Source organism: Pteronotus mesoamericanus, unplaced genomic scaffold (genome assembly GCF_021234165.1).
Source record: "Pteronotus mesoamericanus isolate MK-2021 breed Mesoamerican mustached bat unplaced genomic scaffold, CSHL_Meso_final contig_73, whole genome shotgun sequence".
Taxonomy (NCBI): domain Eukaryota; kingdom Metazoa; phylum Chordata; class Mammalia; order Chiroptera; family Mormoopidae; genus Pteronotus; species Pteronotus mesoamericanus.
In genome coordinates, this window is record NW_026555245.1 from 31,971,987 (window position 1) to 31,992,897 (window position 20,911).

Here is a 20,911-nt window from a genome sequence, read left to right on the forward strand (position 1 = left end):
AGCAAGGGCCCCCCCCACCAAAGGGTATTTCGTAATGGGGTCCAGAGATTGGGGTGTCCAAGAAAAATATATTCTCCCCACCCCAGGGCGGGCCGCCATGGGGGATGGGAGCCTTGAGCAGGGCCATTGAGAGTCAGTTTGCATGTCAATAACAGGATAGCTTCGTTCCTCATTTGCAAAGATGATTATTTGGCATATCACCAAAACTAATCAGGAGGGTTTAAAAGACAATACAGAATGTAACCGAGGGAGAGGAAGAGGGGAGACAGGGGCCTGCAGGAGAGAGAAAGGGACACAGACTCTTAGGGAACAGTGTGTGAAGATCATGCGGGAAAAGGGGAGAAAGGACTCTTGCTAGTGGGCCCTGAGAAGGTGCCACATGGTTATGGATTAAGAGCTGGAGATGGTGACACAGTGGATGGTGCTGAGACCCACAAGAGGCCTGCCTAGCCGAGCCCCGGACTTCTGTTCTTTTTCTTCTGAAGGACGGTACCGCTGACTGGCCCGACTGGCCTAACTGGGCCAATGGGGGAAGGCAGGACAGTGTATGTGCTGGTGATTGTTTTGAAGGGATTTTGAGGTTGAAGGGTGACATTTAGCTATTAATCAAACCTGTATAACTTTGGAATAAATAGCTCCTTTTCCTTCTCTCTAAACTCTGTCATTCAGAGCTATAATTCCAAGGGTGGCGGGCAAAGGACCCACAACTGAGGGGTCCCGGGGAAGGAGGGTGTCATTGTTTGGGTAATAGCATCTGGGCACCGCCCCCCATGGGTCCTTTTGTTCGGTAACACAACCACAACAAAGTTACAACTAAAATATAGAACAACCATTGCTCAGAACCATCAGAAATTGAGCTGAAAGGAAGTCTGACAACTACGGAATGAAAAGAACCACATCCGTCCATACTGATAGGGGTGGAGACATGGAACAGGCTGGCCCCACATCCACATGTGGTGGATAAAAATTCATGAGGGATATCTTGGAAACAAGGGGTCCCAGCCCCGCACTAGACCCCCCAGCCCAGGATTCCAGTGCCAAGAAGTTAAATCCCTACAACTTTTGGCTGCAAAAACCAGTGGGGGTTGAGTCAGTAGAAGAAACTTCTGGAGCCCCAAGCAGTTCTTCTTAAAGAACCCATGGAGACTCACTTACTCAGACTCACTCCCTCTGGTGTTGGGGTGGTGGCTTGAGAGGCACCAGTGGCGTGTGGGGAGAGACTGAAGTGTCTGGCATCAAGGTGAGCAGAGGCCATAGTCCCTTTTCTGGGCCCTCCCCCAACAGAGGTGGCACACTGGTGCAGTACCTAAGATTCCATCAACATGGCTAACACTGTTTGACCTGCCATGGGGATCCTCAGAGACTCCACCCCACCCAATTTATAGGCCCACCCAAGTTGCTTTTCTACATGAATGGTTTATCTTGGGTCCTGCTTCACAACTTCCTAAATCCTTTCAAACAAGCAGCAGTTGGCCTCAGTGAGACCCAGGCCTAGAAATAGCAGCCTAGATTCACAGCTTGTCTTTGCCTGGGAATCTCCAAGCCCAGCACAAGTAGCATCCATCTCAGATTGCATAATGGCTCAGGCAGGGTGGCCCCAGGGAAAACACAGGTGGGAGTTAATCCTGGCCTATATCACCGGTGAAACTCTAGGGCCAGCACACCCAGTGGACAGCTACAGACCACATTAGAGTATCACCATGCTGCCCCTGCACAGCTGATCCTCTATGGAGGGTGAAGGTTGGTGGTCAGTGGTCACAGCCAGTCCTTGCAGTTGACTGGCCTGGGTAAATCCCTCCCATTTATCTGCCAACAGCAATCAAAGGTCAACTACAAGAGGAGAGTGTACTCAGCTCTCATAAAGGGTGCACCTCAAGTACTCAGCTTAGGGGAGGCTGTGCCACTGGACCTACAGGACACCTACTACATTAGGCCACACTACTAAGGCATGGAGTCAAAGCGGCTCTACCTAATACACAGAAACAAACACAGGGAGGCTGCTAAAATGAGAAAACCAAGAAACATGGCCCAAAGGAAAGAACAGATCAAAACTCCAGAAAAAGAACTAAACAAAATGGAGATAAGCAATCTATCAGATGCAGAGATCAAAACACTGGTTATAAGGATGCCCAAGGAACTTAGTGAGAAGCTTAATAGCATAAAAAAGATCCAGTCAGAAATGAAGGATTCACTAATTGAAATAAAGAACAATTTACAGGGAAACAACAGTAGAGTGCATGAAGCCGAGAATCAAATCAATGATTTGGAACATAAGGAACCAACAAACAACCACAGAGAATAACAAAGAAGAAAGAACCCCCAAAATGAGGATAGCGTAAGCAGCCTGTGGGACAACTTTAAGTGATCTAACAGTTGCTTCACAGGGGTGCCAGAAGAAGAAGAGAAAGAACAGGAAATTGGAAATCTATTTGAAAAAAAAAAAATGAAAGAAAACTTCCCTAATTTGGTGAAGGAAACAGATATGCAAATCCAGGAAGCACAGAGAGTCCCAAGCAAGATGGACCCAAAGAGGCCCACCCCGAGACACTTCATAATTAAAATGCCAGAGGTTAAAGATAAAGAGATGGGAGGGGAATATGAGAGAATGAGTGAGAGGCGAGGGGATTAAGAAGTACAAATAGGTAGTTACAGAATAGCCATGGGGATATAATGTGCAGTATAAGAAATGGAGTAGCTAAAGAACTTATACGCATGACCTATGGACATGAGCAAGGGTGGAGGGATTGCCTGAGGGAGTGGGGGGTACAGGGTGGGAGGGGGGTAAGGGAGCGAAATCAGGACAACTGGAATAGCATAATCAATAAAACATAGCTAAGAAAGGAAAGAATAAAACCTTGAGCTCTGGCTGGGCAGTTTGGTTGGTTGAACTGTTGTCCCCATAGGCCATCTCTTTCTCACTCACTCACACTAAAATCAGTTTTTTAAAAAAAAGAATAAAACCTTGGCATGCATATGTATGTGCATGTGTGCATGCATGTGTGTGTGTTTTAAAGGTTTTGGTTCTAGACATTTGAAAGATAAAAAAGCCAGCCTTGACATCTGGGAGCTGGCCCTGAGAGTTTCCTGTTGAACATAAACAATTTGACAGAATATCAAAATCAAACAAGACTACTCTATAACCATCATGGATCAAGAAAAAACAAGACCACCCTCTAGTTATGTTTGAACATAGACAAAAACAAGAATATAGTCTAAACTGTAAAAATGACCAAAACATCCTCCCTCCTGGCTAATATGAGTGACTGCTGCCTTCTTTACCAAGTAGAGATTAAGTCTCATTCCAGTCTCCCCACTTTCTATACGACTGACTAAGATACTCAGCCATGGAGTTACTCCCGTTTCCTGACAGCATTCAATCCAGGGGAAAGCCCCGCTTCCTTAAGCTTTCCCTGAAAGCTGTGGGAAGTTCTTTCTGACGGCCTAAGTTGCCCAATGGTTCCCATGTTGTGCATTTGCCCTCTCTGCCCCTGCTGGTCCTTGAGTGAAAGGCATTAACAAACGAGGAACTTGGCTGAGGTTCAGCTGAAGCTGCCCTGCTTTGCACCAGGATCCTCTAATCAGTACTAGTGTGCACACTTAGGAGCCCTCTTGTCTGCCTGTTCTCGACCTGCCCTTTCCTGAGAGAGAAATTTACACTGAATGAGCTCTGATATTTCATTGAAGCTTTTCAGCATTGGGCTTATTTTGTATCCTAGGAATAAAGCTCCTTGGGATATCTTTTGTGGCTGTCTGATAGGATTTTTATTGTTTCTTGATGCAGTTGTTTTCCAACTCTGACCTGTCTGCGTGTCTTGGCTGGCTGTCTACTTGTTTGGGGTGTCTTGAGTGTTATCTACAAGAGAAAGTCTATTAAGTACAGAATGGACCGAGGTCTCTGATATCTAAGGTCTCTCCTTGAGCCAACCCTGGGGGCCGAGGAATTCAGATGGGACTCCTAGGACGTGTATTTTATGGGCAAACGTTGCCTCAAGTCACCAAATCAAACCTAGTACGGGCCTTTTATGGGTCTTGTGTTCTTGAGAAAGGCCTTGTTCAGTTTCCTCTGCCTGTTATCAGGAGGCTTTATTCAAAGTCCTGAGCAGTGAATGTTAGACTTGCCTGTGTTCCAGAGATACACAGTTACACGAACATCTTTATAGACCAAACCACTTAGTTCTCATGAAATCTTCTCGATCTAAAGTGGCCCTTCTTCCAGACACTCCACATCCCCTGAAATAACCTGGACCTAATTATGTTTGTTAACAATTCATACTTAAAAGAAAAGCAAAAATTTTTCATGCAGGCTATGCTCTCAAAGACTTAAAATTATCCTTCAAATATAAGCTCTTATTGTACTCTAGTCGATAAAGTTGTTTTCCATAGGGATTCATGTTAACAATTCTGATACTGCTATATATGTACGCTGGAACTGAAGAATTAAAAAAATGGAGAGCAGATGAGGAATGCCAAGCTTCTTCCTATTGGAGGGGGAATTTACAGATAGCCAATGGGAGGAGGTTAGAATGATCCATGTGGTGATGAATCAGAGTTGGAGACATCGGTGTGAACGATGCTCAGCTTAATATAGACGCAGATGGTTACAGAGAGAAATATTTACAGATGAGTGTATATATGTGGTAAGTATACACACATATATTTCCTTGCTCTGTTAGCTGAGGGAGCCCAGAAACAATGCCACCCTAGCAGCCATGAGCACACATAGCACCCAGATCTTGGTTTCTGGTTTAAGAAGACCTGGGCTCTGTGGAGAAATGGCTGATGGTAGGAGTAGGGCAGGGATTCACAAGATGAGCCTGGAGCATCTTGTAAGTGCCAGTACTAAGAAAGTGCTCAAAGAAAAAGTAAAAACCCCTACATGGATGGAGAGACTCAGGGGCCAAATGGAGACCTTCCAGAGGTCAAAGCTGGAACAATTTGATCCACTAAATAAATAGAGTAGTATTAGATTATAATCTGAAATATAAACTAAGTATCTGTGAGTCTGTACCAACGCAAACAAGTAATCAAATAAATAAATAAATGGGGGAGAATTGACAAGTCTCCTGTGCAGAGCATTCTAAATACTTCACGTAGATAACCTGCTGTCAGGGAGGGGGATGTAAATCCCGGGCCCTGTGTGTGGGTTATGCACAGCGACTTCTTTTCAAAGAGCACTGTACAGAAGGGGGGAATGGTAACTGTACAGGAGAGAAGCCTGACAGTTACACACAGGGATCAAGGTCAACATCAACAGTGATAAACCACACTGACGGTAGGCACCTTTGAGAGGATGTTATAATAATAGCACTTTACATCTGTGGCTTTCCGCCCCCAAACTCATCATCCCAGTTTAATTGTGAGTTAAACATTAGACAAATGCCAGTGGCAACCTATTCAGTGCTTGGCCGGTGCTTTTCAAAACCGTCAAGGTTGTCAAAAGCCAAGACAGTCTGAGGAACTGTCACATCCAAGAGCAGCTGAGGAGACAGGACAAATAGGTGTAATGTGGTGCCTGTATGGAATCCTGGAAACAGGTAAAAACTAAGGAAATACAAATAAACTGTGGATGTTACTTAATAAAAATTCACCAACACTGACCCATTTGTGTACAAATACACTATACAAATGTCAACATCCAATCCAGAGCCAAACCCGTTTTCTTAACCCTTAAATTCTGTCATAAGTCTTTTCTGACACCCCGAGTCCTCTGTCACGGGAATGTGTGCTGTCCCGGCTGCCACGAGTAGTAGCGCTGCTGGTGCAGCTCCACGCGTGCTGCTGGGGGTCCCTGGCTGGAAAGCAGCAGCAAAACCATGATTCAAGCAAACAGTAATGACTGTTATGACTGTTAACATGCCCGTAGTGGCGAGGTTTGGATTTATGTTTTCTGAGAGTAATTAATGTTTTGTATTTATTCTTGTAGTTAAAAAAATAACCTCATTCCAAACAACTCTGCTCTTTCAATACAGATTCCCCGCGAAAGGCTAAGTATTTCTCTAATTGACCTCAAGATGGCAGGCTTGAATAAAAGATATTTCCATTTTAAAATTCTGAGCTTCTCAGATATTCTCTTTGAAGGTGAAATTACAAGTGGTCTTCGTCACTCTGTATTGGCTTTTAAAAAATTGTGCCCGTGTTTCTTCGATCTTTATTTTCTTCATGTTTCTTCAAGGGCTGTGAGATTTTACTCTAGTTTTTCTTAGGTTATGAAAGTCCATTATGAGATTCTAGAAGCCTCTTAAAAGGGAGGTAAAAGGAAAAATGTACAGGTAGGCATTCATTGTACTAGGATGGGATCTAAAATGCATACCCCACACTGCCCCATAAGAATGTTAAATTATTATTAGTAATATTTTCATTGCAAGAGACTTTGGAATATTAGTTCTAAGTTACTGCCATACCTCTGCAATAATTTCATGCTTAAATTTTGGAGATGAATTTATCCACTGTGTTAGTATATCACTGAAAAAGTAAGAGTAGTACAGGAACCCCAACCAGTGGTTTTATAAAACAATATAAAAAATTCTCCCACAAGAAAAAAAAGGCTAATGCTTTGATTCAATTTAGTCTTTAAAAAGTAAACAATTTCATCCCTTCTAATTTTACTGGAAAAGACAACATAGCATGGTAGTTAAGTACTTAGGTTTTAGAGCCAGACAAACGCAAGCTCTAATCTACATCTAGTTTAGGTCTAACCCTGCCTTTTACTGGCTGTGTGACCATGGGTGTGTTAGTTAACCTCCCTAAGCCTCATCTGTAAAACAGGGGCAAGAAAAGCACAGTATTGATGTAAGAGTCAAATCAAATCATAAATGCAAAGCACTCAGCATAGTCAGTAAGTGACAGGCATTATTATTATTATTAGTTTGAGGGAAGGAAATAAGGGTGAGGTGAGTAATGTCACAAAACATACTATGAACTCTGAGTTACAACTCCAAAAAGATGAATAAAAATGTAATGATTTTTTTAAAAAGTATATGAGCTTTCATGAGTGGTCAGAAGACTCAAATTTTAGCAATGATTCTCCGAAGGATTTGCTGTGAAATTTGAAGGAAATTTTCTAATGACTTTATGACTCAGTTTCCCACCCATTCCCACAGCATATGTGTGACCACAAATGTGGATCAAAGATCAGTAGACATTTCCTGAATGTTCTGTTCTGCATAAGACTCCTCAGAACCTCAGACATTTCTGGGGCTAAGGTAGGGATGTGGTTTTAGGAAACCCAGGTAATAAGCTTTACTAAGATCCCCACAAGCATAACAGAATAGGGGCTCATAAAAATTAAATTTAATTTAGAACAAATATAATTTCTATATGTGTATTGATTACAAATTCCCGCTCATCCACACACACTGGTAGATTTACTTTCTCTTCATTCAACAGCCTTGTGGGCTCCTTTTTAAGGAGTTAAGAAGGACGTAGCATTGTTTGGTACATTTGGTGAATCAGCATGTCTGATGGGGACATGTGCACCTCCTAAACCTAACCTCGACCTTGTGCAGCACCTGGTAACAAAAGTTAATGTAAGAGTCACAGGAATCTAAAGAAATGCCCAGATCTCATTTAGAGCCATCTGTTATTCTTTAATGTGAAAAATCCATTTATTTTATTTTTTAAATTTTTTATTGTATTTTTCCATTACCATTCAATCTCCTTATACCCCACCCCCACCACAGTCACCACACAGCTGTCCATGCCCATGAGTGCTTTTTCCTTTTTGCTCAGTCCCTCCACCCCTAACCTCCCCCTCCCTTTAGCTGTCACCCTGCTCTCTATTTCCGAGTCTGTCTCTATTGTGCCTGTTAGTTCAGTCTGTTCATTAGATTCCACATATAAGTGAAATCATATGGTATTTGTCCTTCTGTGACTGGCTTATCTCACTTAACATAATATTCTCCAGATCCACCCATGTTGTCGCAAAGGGTAACATTTTCTTCTTTTCTACGGCAGAGTAGTATTCCATTGTGCAAATGTCCCATAGCTGTTTTATCCGCTCATCTATTGATAGACACTTGGGCTGCTTCCATATCTTGGCAATTGTAAATAACACCGCAGTGAACATAAGTGTGCTTTTGTTCTTCTGAATTAGAATTTTGGGTTCCTTCAGACATATTCCCAGAGGTGGGATCATTGGGTCAAAAGGCAGTTCCATTTTTAATTTTTCGAGGAAACTTCATACTGCTTTCCACAGTGGCTGCACCAGTCTGCATTCCCACCAACAGTGCAAAAGTTTTCCCCTTTCTCCACACCCTGGCTGGCACTTGTTTGTTGATTTATTGATGAAGGCCATTCTGACAGGTGTGAAGTGGTATCTCATTGTGGTTTTAATTTGCCTTTCTCCCATGATTAGTGATGTTTAGCATCTTTTCATATACCTATTGGCCATCTGTATGTCCTCTCATTTTTATTCCAAGTCGGTACAGCAAGCTGGTGAATGCAACCTGCCCTCTGCTATGTGGTGACTAACTGATAGGCTGGCAATTCCCTGTCTCGGTCAACTGTCAGAGCACAAAATGCTACGAAATAACAGAAAGCCACAGAGCCAGCAGAGGAAGACAATTAGCCCCTTGTTACAGAAACTTGTCTGAGTAGTTTTCATTGGGAATTAGGGGCACTTTCCCTTTCTCAAATACTATTTCTCAACTACAGCCCCTTGAGGTACCCCATCCTCTCTTACAGGTTTGCTTTGTTCCGTTTTTGTTCTCTCGATTTGTAGGCTCACTATTCCAATTATTAAATTCAACCTAAGGAGACCGTGAGACTTCATTAAATGTCGAACACACCAAAACATCTTTATCAAAATTAAAAATCAGCAAGTCCCCTCCAGAGTGCTGTCCTTTTCGTAAAATACACACATCAATAATGTCTGTGGCCACTGGGGGGCAGTAACTCATAGCATATGCAACTTTCCTTCAAGCTCATAGTAAATCAAATTAATTAAATGTTGGGTTTTTTCATGTCCATCTTGAAAATAATTTTTCCCAATAGTCTCTGTTGTTCAAGAGGTTCTGTGCAGTTGTACATTTGTACTTTGAGGTAATCAGATGATCTGATTCAGTTTGTGAATACAGTTATCTTGACAAGTGATAGGGCTTTGCAAATGAAATTGCTTGCCTTTTTACTTCTTATACTCAAAATTAGTACAAATTCTTTTTAAAAATTGGTTTTTACCATTTCATCCCACTTTATGGTAGAATCACCAAAAGCTGCCTGTGCTTCTGTGTTCACGAGCTGGACGATCGAGAGTGAGAGGAATCAGGCTGCGTCTGAGGGACATGTTCAAACTGCTTCCCCTCTGACAGGTGTGGTGACAGGCGTGACTAAACGGGACTTAGAGGGGCTTCTGTTTGACAACTGTTTTGAGGCTGTAGTCACCTTGAGACAGGTATGACAAAGGCACCGTGGGAGGAGGGGTGAAGTGGCCTGGAGCCGCCTGTGGTGGGTGAAGGAACGGATGGAGAGCCGAGCAAGGCCAGAGCCTCCCTTCTCGGGCCTGGGACAGCGGCGGTCCAGCTGAGCTCTGCGCGGAGGGGCTGGGGCCGGCCGGACGGTGGCCTCCATGCTTTGGCTCTCCTGTCATTGCCAGTCTCAAGTGCCATGGCCTCCTTCATGACGCAGCCAACTGCTCCTGGCTCAGTTCATTCGGTTCCAGAGACCAGGTTCAGGGAAGGTCACTAAAAATCAACCAGAAAAGAGGAGGATGCCAGAGCCCCAAGCCTTTGGAAAGCTGCTGGCCAGACTTTGGCCGAGTGCAGAAGAGAAGGGCATCTTCAGGGAGCTAAAACGTTGTTGGAAATACGGACAAACTACGGTTTTATCCTGGGAAATATTTATTGTTTAGTTGACTGTGTCTAGTGGTTATAGGGAGTCAGGCACGGTTCAAAATTCATTTAACTTTTAGGATGACCCTGTGGGGTAAAGTACCATGATCATCTCCATTTTATAGGTGGGACCTGAGGTACAGAAATGTTAAATGACTCAGCCAGGTACATGTTAACTATGAAGCATCAGAGCTGGCATTTGAACACAGGCAGTCCAGTACCAGAGGCTGCACTCTTAGCCACTGTGCTCGCACACTCTTAAAATGAAAAATGCAGTTTCCTCTGACTAAAAGAAAACCCTTATTTTCAATTTCTGTAACAAATTATTTGAATGTATCTATTATTATCAGAATAAAAATGCTGCTTTACAGTGAACTACTTAACTCTCATTTGAAATTTATAATGGGATTTTTGCCTTTAACTGTTTTAATTCGATTCCCTGCTTACAGAAAATTAAAACAAAACAGAACAAAACTTTTGTATACCTCTACTAGAAATCAGACATCTCCAGGGAATAATCACATCTTTTTAATTATCTTTTTACCATTTGAAATATTTAGCAAGGGATCTAAACCAAGAAAAGGTGTCTAAGAAATGCTTGTTAGCTGCTTTTATATTATTCAGTATTCTCTTGCTTCAGTAAATATTCATTATGGGTCAAAGGTAACTCAGAAATACTTTCTCAGAGATAATTGTACTAGATGTAATAATAGGAAAACAAACAATAAACTTCCTAAAATATGGAAAAGTTTAAAAGCTAAAATATATCTTGATTATTAATGTCTTGTTAAAAAATCATTGACCATGTGTTGACAGGTTAGGTTAATGTACTTAAAAGAAAAAAGAAGCATTTAATGCAATTATCCAAATAACAAATTTAGGATTCCTACAGGAAGGGAGCTAATACTTTGTGCCAGGCAATATTCTAGGTACCTTCATGATTATCTTATTTGAGCCTTCTAAAAACTCTAAGAGGCTACTTTATCATTCCCATTTTGCAGATGAGAAAACTAAGGGTTAAGGAAGTCAGGTAACTCACTTTCCAACTAGTGAGGATTTGAATATGCCCGGTTTCAAACACCACACATTATATAAATCGAGAACACACCGTTACAGTGACACGATTTGTCTGAGGTGGCGTGGCACAGTGGGGGCTATTTGCTCACAAACGAAGGCTGTGTGAATGCACGTGGCTGCTGGCTTGGTCTAGTAGCTCCCTGATGTCAGGGACAGCAGTACTGTGACTGTCCTGGCCTTTTCCTTGTGGCTGTAAGGTTCAACCAGGGAAGAAGGAAGGAACCCCATAGCTGACTTTCATTTATATTCCACTGACCACAACAGAACTGAGGAGGAGGATGGTAAGGGGTTGGACAAACCAGTGAACCGTATCTACACAACCGTGTCGCGTTACCGTGTCGTAGACTCCTGTCCAGCTAGCTCTGTAGAGTTGTGGGAGTTAAATGATCACGGAGCTGCTTCAAGCTCATCTCCAGGGCAATGTGCTGAGTCAGGAAAACTGAGTTGTCAAGGGCATCGGGCTACCTGGTTGCCATTGCTCCCGCCAAGGCTGCTCTGTCCAGGGGTCACAAAGAGGATGTGCTGGAAGATGCCACAGCCACCTTCCTGTGCTTCCTCACCAGCTTCCTGTCTGTGCGCAATGCTGTAGGACTGCAGGCACTGGGTTTTTCCTTTTTCTGGTTATTGATTTTCAAGTGGCCATAGAAAGAACAGCAGACAAAAAGTCAGAAGACTTGGACTCTACTCCAGCTTTACCCCCACTGAGAGACCTGGAATAAACCCATTAAACCTTTATTTTTTTCATTTGCCCAGAGGGGTGATAATTTTCTTGCCTATTTGTCAAGATTTCAGAATGTACCAGTGAGCCCTTCCGAAATCTCTCAGATTTAATATAAAATAAGAAACTATTACCCTTATTAGGTGCAAGGGGGCCCTCTGGATACAAGGACTGCTGTGACTATCTTGGACCTCGAGGCTGTAAGAGGCCAGAGGGCAGAGCTGTGTTGTCCTTGTCTCTCCCCAGACGAGCACAATATTGCACTTAGTAAGAACTCAGTAAGTGCTCATTCATTGAGTGGCTCAGCGGGTGAATGACTGGATGGATAGAAAAGTGGATGAAGGATGATCCCACAAAAATCGAATTCTGGCCTTTAGCTCTGCCTTCACTTCCGCGGTCTGGTTGCTGGAGGTCACTGCCTGGGTGTCCCAAAACACTGCAGGAGTGATCTTACCCCCAGGGTGTGGTAGCCCTTATCTTCTGCACAGAACGATGGGCACTCCCAGTTCCTTCTCATGGTTTCTCTCCCCTCCAGCCCTTGGCATGCGCCTCCAGGTTTACACTGGTATTTCCTCCCATTCTCAACATGCTATCATCTGAAAGTCCTGAATTCTACTTCTGCCATTTTCAGGCATGACACAAACCTCAGTCCTGCCCCCCCCACCAATCCCCGCCAACACACACACACACACACACACACACACACACACACACACACAGAGTTTTGCAATGAGCTGCTTTTGATTCTGAGGTGTGATCTTCTTCCACAAAGTATTGCTGATGGGCTCAGGTAGAGGGTTTACTCAGGAGTTTGCTCTGAGGCAGAGATGGGGCTGGATGTTCTTAAATAATTCCATTCCATCTTAGCTGTCCCTGGGGCTTCAATGTTTTACAACAAATCACAGCCAATAGCAGACTTGAGAGTTTATATTTTCTGAACTAAAGAGCTAGTGGACACTTGTGGATATTAGATAATGTCAGGATGTACTCAAATAAAGCACCAAGAAAATACATTCAGGTTGGATTGGAGATTCCTTTTTCATCCCACCAGCAGCCTGCAGCTGTATGGTTACTTTCAAAATACCATCTTAAAATGAAATTCACATATCATTCAATTCACACATTTAAAATGCACAATTCGGTGACTGTTAGTATATTCACAGAATTACGCAACTGTCACCACAATTAATTTCAGAACATTTTAATTACCCCCTTAAAAATAATCCTGCCTGTTAGCAGTTGCTCCCCATTCCTCCCTCTTCTCTCTCTGCAGCCAGCCCTAGGAAACTGCTAATCTACTTTCTGTCTCTATAGATGTACTTATCATGGGCATTGAATATAAATGGAATCATATAACATGGTCTTTTAGGACTGGCTTGTTTTACTTGGCATCATGTTTTCAAGATTCGTCCATGTTGCAGCATGTATTAATAACTTATTCCTTTTTGTTGCTGAATAATATTTCATTGTATAAACATATCGCATTTTATTTATCCATTCACAGTCTGGGAACTATTTGAGCTATTTGGGGTTTTTTTTTTTCTTCTATTTTTGGCCATTATAAATAATGCTGCTGTGACAATTCATGTTTAAGTTTTATGTTTTCATTTCTCTTGGGTAGATAACTAAGCACAGAATTGCTACATCATATGATAACTCTACGTTTAACCTTTTGATGAACTTCCAGACTGTTTTCCAAAGTAGATGTGCCATCATAGTCATTTTTAACTTGGTGGCATTACGGACATCATAATAGAGGTGAACATTTAAAGTGAGAATGCTGAAAGGCTTACTTAAGATTTAGAGATGTCAAAAGAAACACTATTTTATTTTTAACTACTGTGCTTCTGTGCATCTGCAACTTGTGTCTCATTCGCCATCAGAAAACCTTCCAGGAGACAGGACTGTATTGTGCTATCTAGCTTGTTCATGACAAGAGGCAAGACACCTGGTTAATTATTCTTGCATTTAAAGTCACCTTCACCAGAACGTGGTCTTGAGCCAGCATCTTTCTCTGCACCCCCCACCCCTACCACATGCTCCTTGTTAGGACATCCAGAGACAACCAGCCTCCATCCTTCCGTATGATTCTGGTCCTGGAACCAAGGCTCAGCGCAGTCTTGTGCTCATGGGTTTTTTCCAGAGTGGTGGCTTCGGAAGGAAATTATGTCACAGGACAACACTGTGACCTCGCCACAGAATAAGGTGGGGAGGGGGAGAGAGAGAGATAAAGAGAGAGAGAGAACACTGTACTATGTTGGAGACAGGGCATTCCCCCCAAAGTGGTTGAAGTGGGAGAAGAAGAACAAGCCATTTTTATAACTTTAAAATTTTAAATTGTATGTTCCATAACTAACTCTCTACATAAACTACATATTACATAACAACTAAGTAAACAATAAATGCCATCCTCTGGGTTTAATTATGTTGGTTTGCTTTCACAATTCAAAGAGAAATGGAAAGAAAGGAAAGAAAAGGCATTGCTGTCACGGTGAGTTTGAGCTTGGCCTTCCTTTGGCCTCTCTGCATTTCACCTCTGGGGACACTGAAATTGGATGAATTTCCTATTTTAGCAGAGGAGATGAAGCGTTTCCCTAACAGACCTGAATGTCTCCTTAAAGCAGTATTGCCAGTCACTCCCTAACTGTTTCTTCCTATACAGAGTTGGGATTTAATGGACTCAGTGTTGGGAAGCCAGTAGTAATAATAAATTACAACATACAAGATGTTAGAATGGGATCAGCTAGAGCAATTGAAGCCTAGAGAAATAACCACGGGGCTCACAGCCTCCTGGAGAGCCATGGCCCTGGAGCAGCCAGAGGCCTTTGACTATGAGACCAGTGTCCCCGCTCGGGTCACACGGCCTCAGGCTGCTCTGACGGTGGGTGGGGGGCAGCGCGCCGAGCCTGCTGGCCAGAGCAGCACAAGCCCCCATCCTCAGCGCTGAGCAGCAGGCCAGCACCGTGGGGCCCAGTCGCTGACATTCAGTACGTGGTGGTGGGGACGGATTTCAGACTTTCCAACCCAAACCCTTGACTTTGGGGCCCTGCTACTGGCACAGACAGCACCATCGTGTGCATTTTTAAAACTCAGCATTCTTTGCGGGGGTGGGGGGGTGATACCCTGTGCCAAAGCAATGCATCGGCTCAACCTCAGCCCCACTGTGCTCTCCGGGGAGCTCCTGCGAAGGGCGGGGCCCACACAACTGCAGGCTGGCCCGTTCACCTCCTGCGGAGCTCACTTCCCTCCTCCATAAAACGGGGACAGCATCAATGATACGACTTCTCCACTAAGTGTCCATGAGGGCTGGGTAAAACTCTGCTGGTGAAAGTGCTTAATGAACCAGAAAGGACCGCCGCAGGATAACAATGGTAAATACAGGCATACCGCGTGGTTGGTTTTTTTTTTCATTTTCATTGTTTTCTTCATTTCATTGTGTTTCACAGATGTATGTTTTACAAAAAGGCAAGACCTGCATCAGCAAAATTACAACTCACTTTATCGTGATACTCGCTTTATTGTGGTGGTCTGGAACCGAACCGCAGTATCTGTAAGCCGTGCCCGCGTTGTGTGGGGGTGTGTGTGCATGTGACCACACCTGTGCACACATGCACACACTTGGCTTTTGCCATTTTTAAATGTCTAGAATGCTATGTTTTTCAAGCCTTATAGCCTAATAAATGGGCTGTTGTAAGCAGCAAAATGGCCCTGGTTCTCAGTATCAGAGTGATTCTCCACAAAAGTTAAAGAACAAAAGGAAATTTATCCCCTAATCTGGTACTTCTTAGACCTCGCTGCATATTATAGTAAACTGGAGAATTAAAAAAAAACACAGATACACAGGTCTCACCCTCAGAGATTCTGATTCAATTTATTTGGCAGGTATGGGAGGTGAGCAGAGGCATCATGGGTAGTTTTTAAAGCTGTCCAGTAGATCCTAATGTACAGTTAGGCTTGAGAAAAACTATACCAAACTGTACCAACTATTCACTAGTCATCTTAATTCCTGACTCCCTGCCAGGCCCTGGGAGGCCAGCAGTACTGGAGTCAAGAGCAATCTCAGCCTTCCCCTGATGCTGCATGAAGCCCAGTCGCCTTCTCTGCCACCCTGTGATGGAGATGCTGTTAGATCACAAACTTAGACCCACAGTTAAGTAAGGGTCCAGGAGCTATTTGGGATTGTAGCCCTTCACATTTGAAGAGCTCATGAATGTGACTGTATTAGTTTGCTAGGGCTGCTATAACAGACTGGCAGGGGCTTAAACAACAGAAATTTCATTTCTCATAGTTCTGGAGGCTTGAAGTCCAAGACCAAGGTGTCAGTGGGGTTGGTTGCCCCTAAGGCCTCGCTCCTTGGCTGGCAGATGGCTGTCCTCTGGCTGCCTCTTCATTTGGTTGTGCCTCTGTGAACCTGCACCCCTGTGTTTCTTTCTATGTTCAGATTTCCTCTTCTTATAAGGACACTAGTCTTGTTGGATGAAGCGCTACCCTAATGGTCTCATTTGAACTTAATTGCCTTTTTAAAGGTTCTATCTCAAATACAGTCACATTTAGGGTGCTGGAACTAGGGATTTGATATGTGAATTGGGGGCACTATTCAGCTCATACCAGTGACCCCAATAAAGGAAGTGTATGGTATCTCAGGAACAAGGGTCCCCATACTGGGACTCTGTAGAGTGACCACCTTTGGTTGCACCAAGAAGTGGGACAGAAAAAGGCCAGTGTACTATGTAGACTACCTTTGTATGCGGGCTCTGTCTTGTCTCAGGCTGACATTATTTAAAGAGCCCCGGTGACCCAGACAGGCCCCTCCGAGTGTCTGCCTCTGTCAGGTGATGATGTGGCTTTTCAGTTCCCAGTATCTCACAGGGTCTTCTCTTCCTCCAAGTCCTTAATCACATCTTGCCTTTTTTCCCAGTTGGTTGATATTGACTTCTTATCAAATGACATGGCATCTCCACTCTTAAGGAGTTAAAATTCTGATAGGAAAATATATATACACATGATATCAAACTATTCGTGCAATTTAGGGAAGTCTAAACCAAAGGCTCAACATCCAGGCCACACAGGGCAGAGCAGTTGAGATACTTCGGAGAAGGGGTTTCTGTGGCGGGGGTCACACAGGGACCTCACTATTCCTGCAGCACAGAAACGCCTGAAGTTTCTTTTTTTTCCAAAAGCCTTAGACTCAAGGTTAGTGTCATCAAGAGCGTGGGAATAAGAAGGCTGCAGTATTAACATTGCCCTTGGTAAGCATTTTGTAGTTCACATAAAGCACACCCTGGGTTTTCAGGACTTCAGCTGCTAAGTGTCAATAAAATACAGCTGAGGTGGCGTTGTGTCAGCAAGGATGTCAGGGAGGAAGTCAGAGGGTCAAATCTTCAGGGACTGGACCGATTCATGCAGATGGCGTTCTTAAAGTGTTAGTGGCTTGCTCTGTTGGCAGCTTGGAGAGCCGTTCAGATTGGGAACTAAAAGTGTGTGGGCCATGAAGAAGGCAGTAAATGGCTGAAGACCAACTGACTAATACCCTATAGAAGTACCAGTTCTGGTAACTAGAGGTCTGGGAGCTTCCACATGTATCCGTTTCTGTAGACAGCTGTTGGTGAGATTAAAAAAAAAAAAAAATTAAAAAAAAAAAAAAGATTCTCCCCCGTGTTTCTCAAATGCCATTTTGTCTAAGAATCACCTGGTGCTTATTAAAGTGGATTGCGGGGCCCCCTTCACAGGGACTCACACAGGACTTCTGAGGCTGGGCCCCGCCACCTGCATTCTTGTGGGCGCACCAGGTATTCCAGAACCAGGTGGTCTGCGGATCACGCTTACCCCGCACCCCAGCTGTCCGTTCACTGTGAAGGGACAGAATTCAATCTATTTCCAAAGAAAAGGGTCTGGAAGTAGGTTTTTTTTTCTCTTCCCACATTCAATCTGTCATCTCCTTCTGCCACCCTGTTATAACATTTTCTTTATGTTTGTGCCCTCTTTTCAAACTCCTCACCCAAATCATCATCTAAGCTTAAGGCATTTCACACGTGGGTCAGCGTTTCCCGAGTGAGCCTCAGCAGGGTGTGCTGCTGAGAGCGCCACTGAGCGATTCGGACCACACTCTTCCTTTGACCTCACTTACTAAATAACTTCATTTGTCAGAGGCGCCAAAGTGATGACCAAAGGCTCGGGCTTACAAAGTGTTTCTCTTTTTTTAATTTGAATTTTTGTCAACCTTTAAAAGTGGGGAAATTTCCCATAAAATCCAGATATCTGGCTATTTTTAAAGTATCGGAAGACCTGGCCCCTGGGGTCGGGTTCCCTCTGGGTAACAGCTGGAGCTGAGGACAGGCTGCTTCCTTAAGACACTGAGCACATGATGGGAGGACAGGAGCTCAAGTGTCAGGGCTCTGCTGCTCCAAGGGCCCTCACCTAACATTGCATTTCTAATTCTGTATTTTTTTCACAAAGAGGCCTCCACAGTTGTATAAGTTTTAGACTCCACGAAACCTGGATCCACCTGTGCCACTGTGCTCCGTGTGCTTCCTACACTGAGGATGAGGGTTGCCTACCATTTATCAGTGGGCTTGCCGATAGATTTTCTTAACATAGAGAAATATTTCTCAGACCTTCTAGGTCAATAGACAAAAAGACAAACTGAGACGGCCTGGTGCGTAAGGCAGAAAGAGAGGGGGCCTATCTTTCCATGCGTGTTCTGGCCTGCGTCCCTGGTGCTCGATTTCATAACCCATGGCTGCATCTAGTTCTCATTCTACAATTCATAATTCCTTAAATTCCCTACTGTTGGAACAACATTTTTATACATAGTCATCAAGCTCACTTTCTTCTCCATTTCTTCAAAGGCACATGTAAGCCTTCTCAATTTAATCTTCATTTGGAGGATGAAGAATCCCATATTGGAGAAAGAAAATAAAAGCGATAGAAAGAGAATGAGCTGTACACTTTGCTTGTCTTGAACGAAATGTCCTAGGGGAAAAAGCCTGGATCCTCTCTGTGCTTTCTACTGCAAGTGTTTGCAGGCATGGCTGAATGCTCTCTGAGAACTCAATAAATATTCACTGACACTGGCGATAAGACATGTAGAGCATAGATTAAAGCATATGTTCTTCAGTTACCTTCTAAGGCATGATTTTTCTATATTGGTCACTACTTGGAACAGATCCTTTTATCTTACTGCATTAGACCTCTGTAGAAATTCAAATATTTTTGTTGTAACAACATGCTGCTACACTGGGAATTCGGTCATTGCATTTTCCACTTCCAAGATCCTATTTGCTTTACTTCGATATTTCTTGTGTTGTTCATGAGGTTGTTTTAAAGCCTCATTTTTCACTCTTGAGACTGTGAAAGACTTAGCGATGTTATCTGTGAATATATTTATTACTCAGCAAGAGCCTGTCTCTGCTCCTCAGTGGGATGGAGGAGAAGCCGTGTGCGTTACGGATCCTCGGGTGGAAAGTCCCCCCAAGCTGTTTGTCTGAAGCTTATTTTAACACTCTCCATTTGTACAGTCTGTCAGGTCTCTTTTTTTACCCAAGATAACATCTTAAAAGGAAGCACATGTTTAAGATTTAAAAATAAGGTAACATAAAAAAGGGGCATTGTGTTGAACATGATCATTTGCCGTATCAACTTTCTAATTTTTCCTGGCTGAGAGTGAGGTGGGGGATGTGACTTATTACTCTCAATCTGACCTATTAACTATCCTTTTCTACAAAATACTGGGTTAGGAACCAATACCCACCAGGCCAATGTGGACATTTGTGAGTCATGACTGTGGAATTAGTTAAGGAGTTGATTATTTTTATGACATTATTAATAGTAGTAGCATAATTTTTCAATAAGTTCCTATCTTATTTATATTTTGCCTACTTAAATTTCAATCTAATGTTTTTCCAATTTAAAAAAATTCTAAATCTTCAATACTGTAGCTAAGCATTATAAACACTTTTGCTAATTCTCCTTCAGCAATGAAGAAACTGATTTCTCTGTTAAGAGAATTGTTTCATTCCAAATAAAATTATTCAATAGATGACTTAAATTCTTATTCATCCATATCACCAGTGGCATATTATATTTTTCCAAACTTTTGTTTGACTCTACTGCCCCTAGCACCACACTAGAGAGAGGTAGCTCTTGTGAAGTGAACATTTTGGTGATTAGCAGTGACTATCAGGACCTTATTTTATGCAATCACTGAATTAGTTAAAGACATCTGATTCCAGGTATGGTGTACAAAGAAATTGGGTCAATCTTTTGCTAAGGCCAACTAATAGTGCTGAACAAAACAGTTTTGTAAATTTCCTTCAAAACATTGAAGGCATAAGGCAATGAAAAGTTACAAGACCATAATCCTGGGAAAAGATGGGAATCTAAATGTGACCATGGTTTTGGGAGCTGCTTTTCCTTGGTGAGATTTGCAAATTCTAGGAAAGACAGCTGACAGGCTCAGAACTAAGTAACACTTTTTGAAGTTTCCAGAGTTGAGAAAGAGAAAAATTCAGTGGTGCTGGGTAAATGCATGTTTGAGGTCAACATCCAGAAGGTCTCTGCAAGGGAAAAGGCAGGCAGGGAATGGCCTGGTGCCCTCATGGACCACAGCCAGCTTAGAATCATCTCTAGGCCTGAAATTGATTAAGATGATTCTAGAATGTTTGTGCCTTCAGATGTCTGAAGGAATCAAACAAAAATCCTGGAAAGGGTATTATAAGAAAGGAAAATGAAGGGCCAATTACTCTTAATGTAGAAGCAAAACATTCCGAATGAAATATTAGCAAATGTAATCCATCAACATAAATGTACATATACAATATGAAAAAGTTGTTTGTTTTCCAAGAATGCAAGGTGGTTCACATATTTGAAAATCAGTCAATGTAACTCAACACAGAATAAAGAAAAAAATTATTTTTTAGATGCAGTCAAAATACTTGATAGAATTTAACCGTGTTTATAATAAACACTTAGCAAACTACATTTTCTTAAACTTCTTAAATAGAATAAAGGATGTTTACAAAGAGTAAACAAATACAATAATTAAGGAAGAAATATTTAAAACTTTCACCTGAGATCAGAAAAAAGGAAGGATGCTAGCTCTTAGCACTGCTATTCAACATTTCACTGAAGGTTCTCACCAGTACAGTTAAGCCAAGGAAAAAAAAATTAAACATTGGAAAGGGAGAAGTAACACCATTCAAACAACACATGTTTGTATTCATAGAAAAATCCAAAAGAATCTCTAAATAAACTATTATAATTAATAAATGAATTCTGCAAGGTCATTAAATAA

General features: G+C 42.6%; 1 long non-coding RNA gene across 1 annotated transcript in view; it reads left to right on the forward strand.

Moving 5' to 3' along the window:
* LOC129078452 (uncharacterized) overlaps nucleotides 1-20,911 on the forward strand; it is a 41,018-nt gene that overhangs the window by 12,355 nt on the left and 7,752 nt on the right. The gene's annotated exons all lie outside the window — the stretch shown is intronic.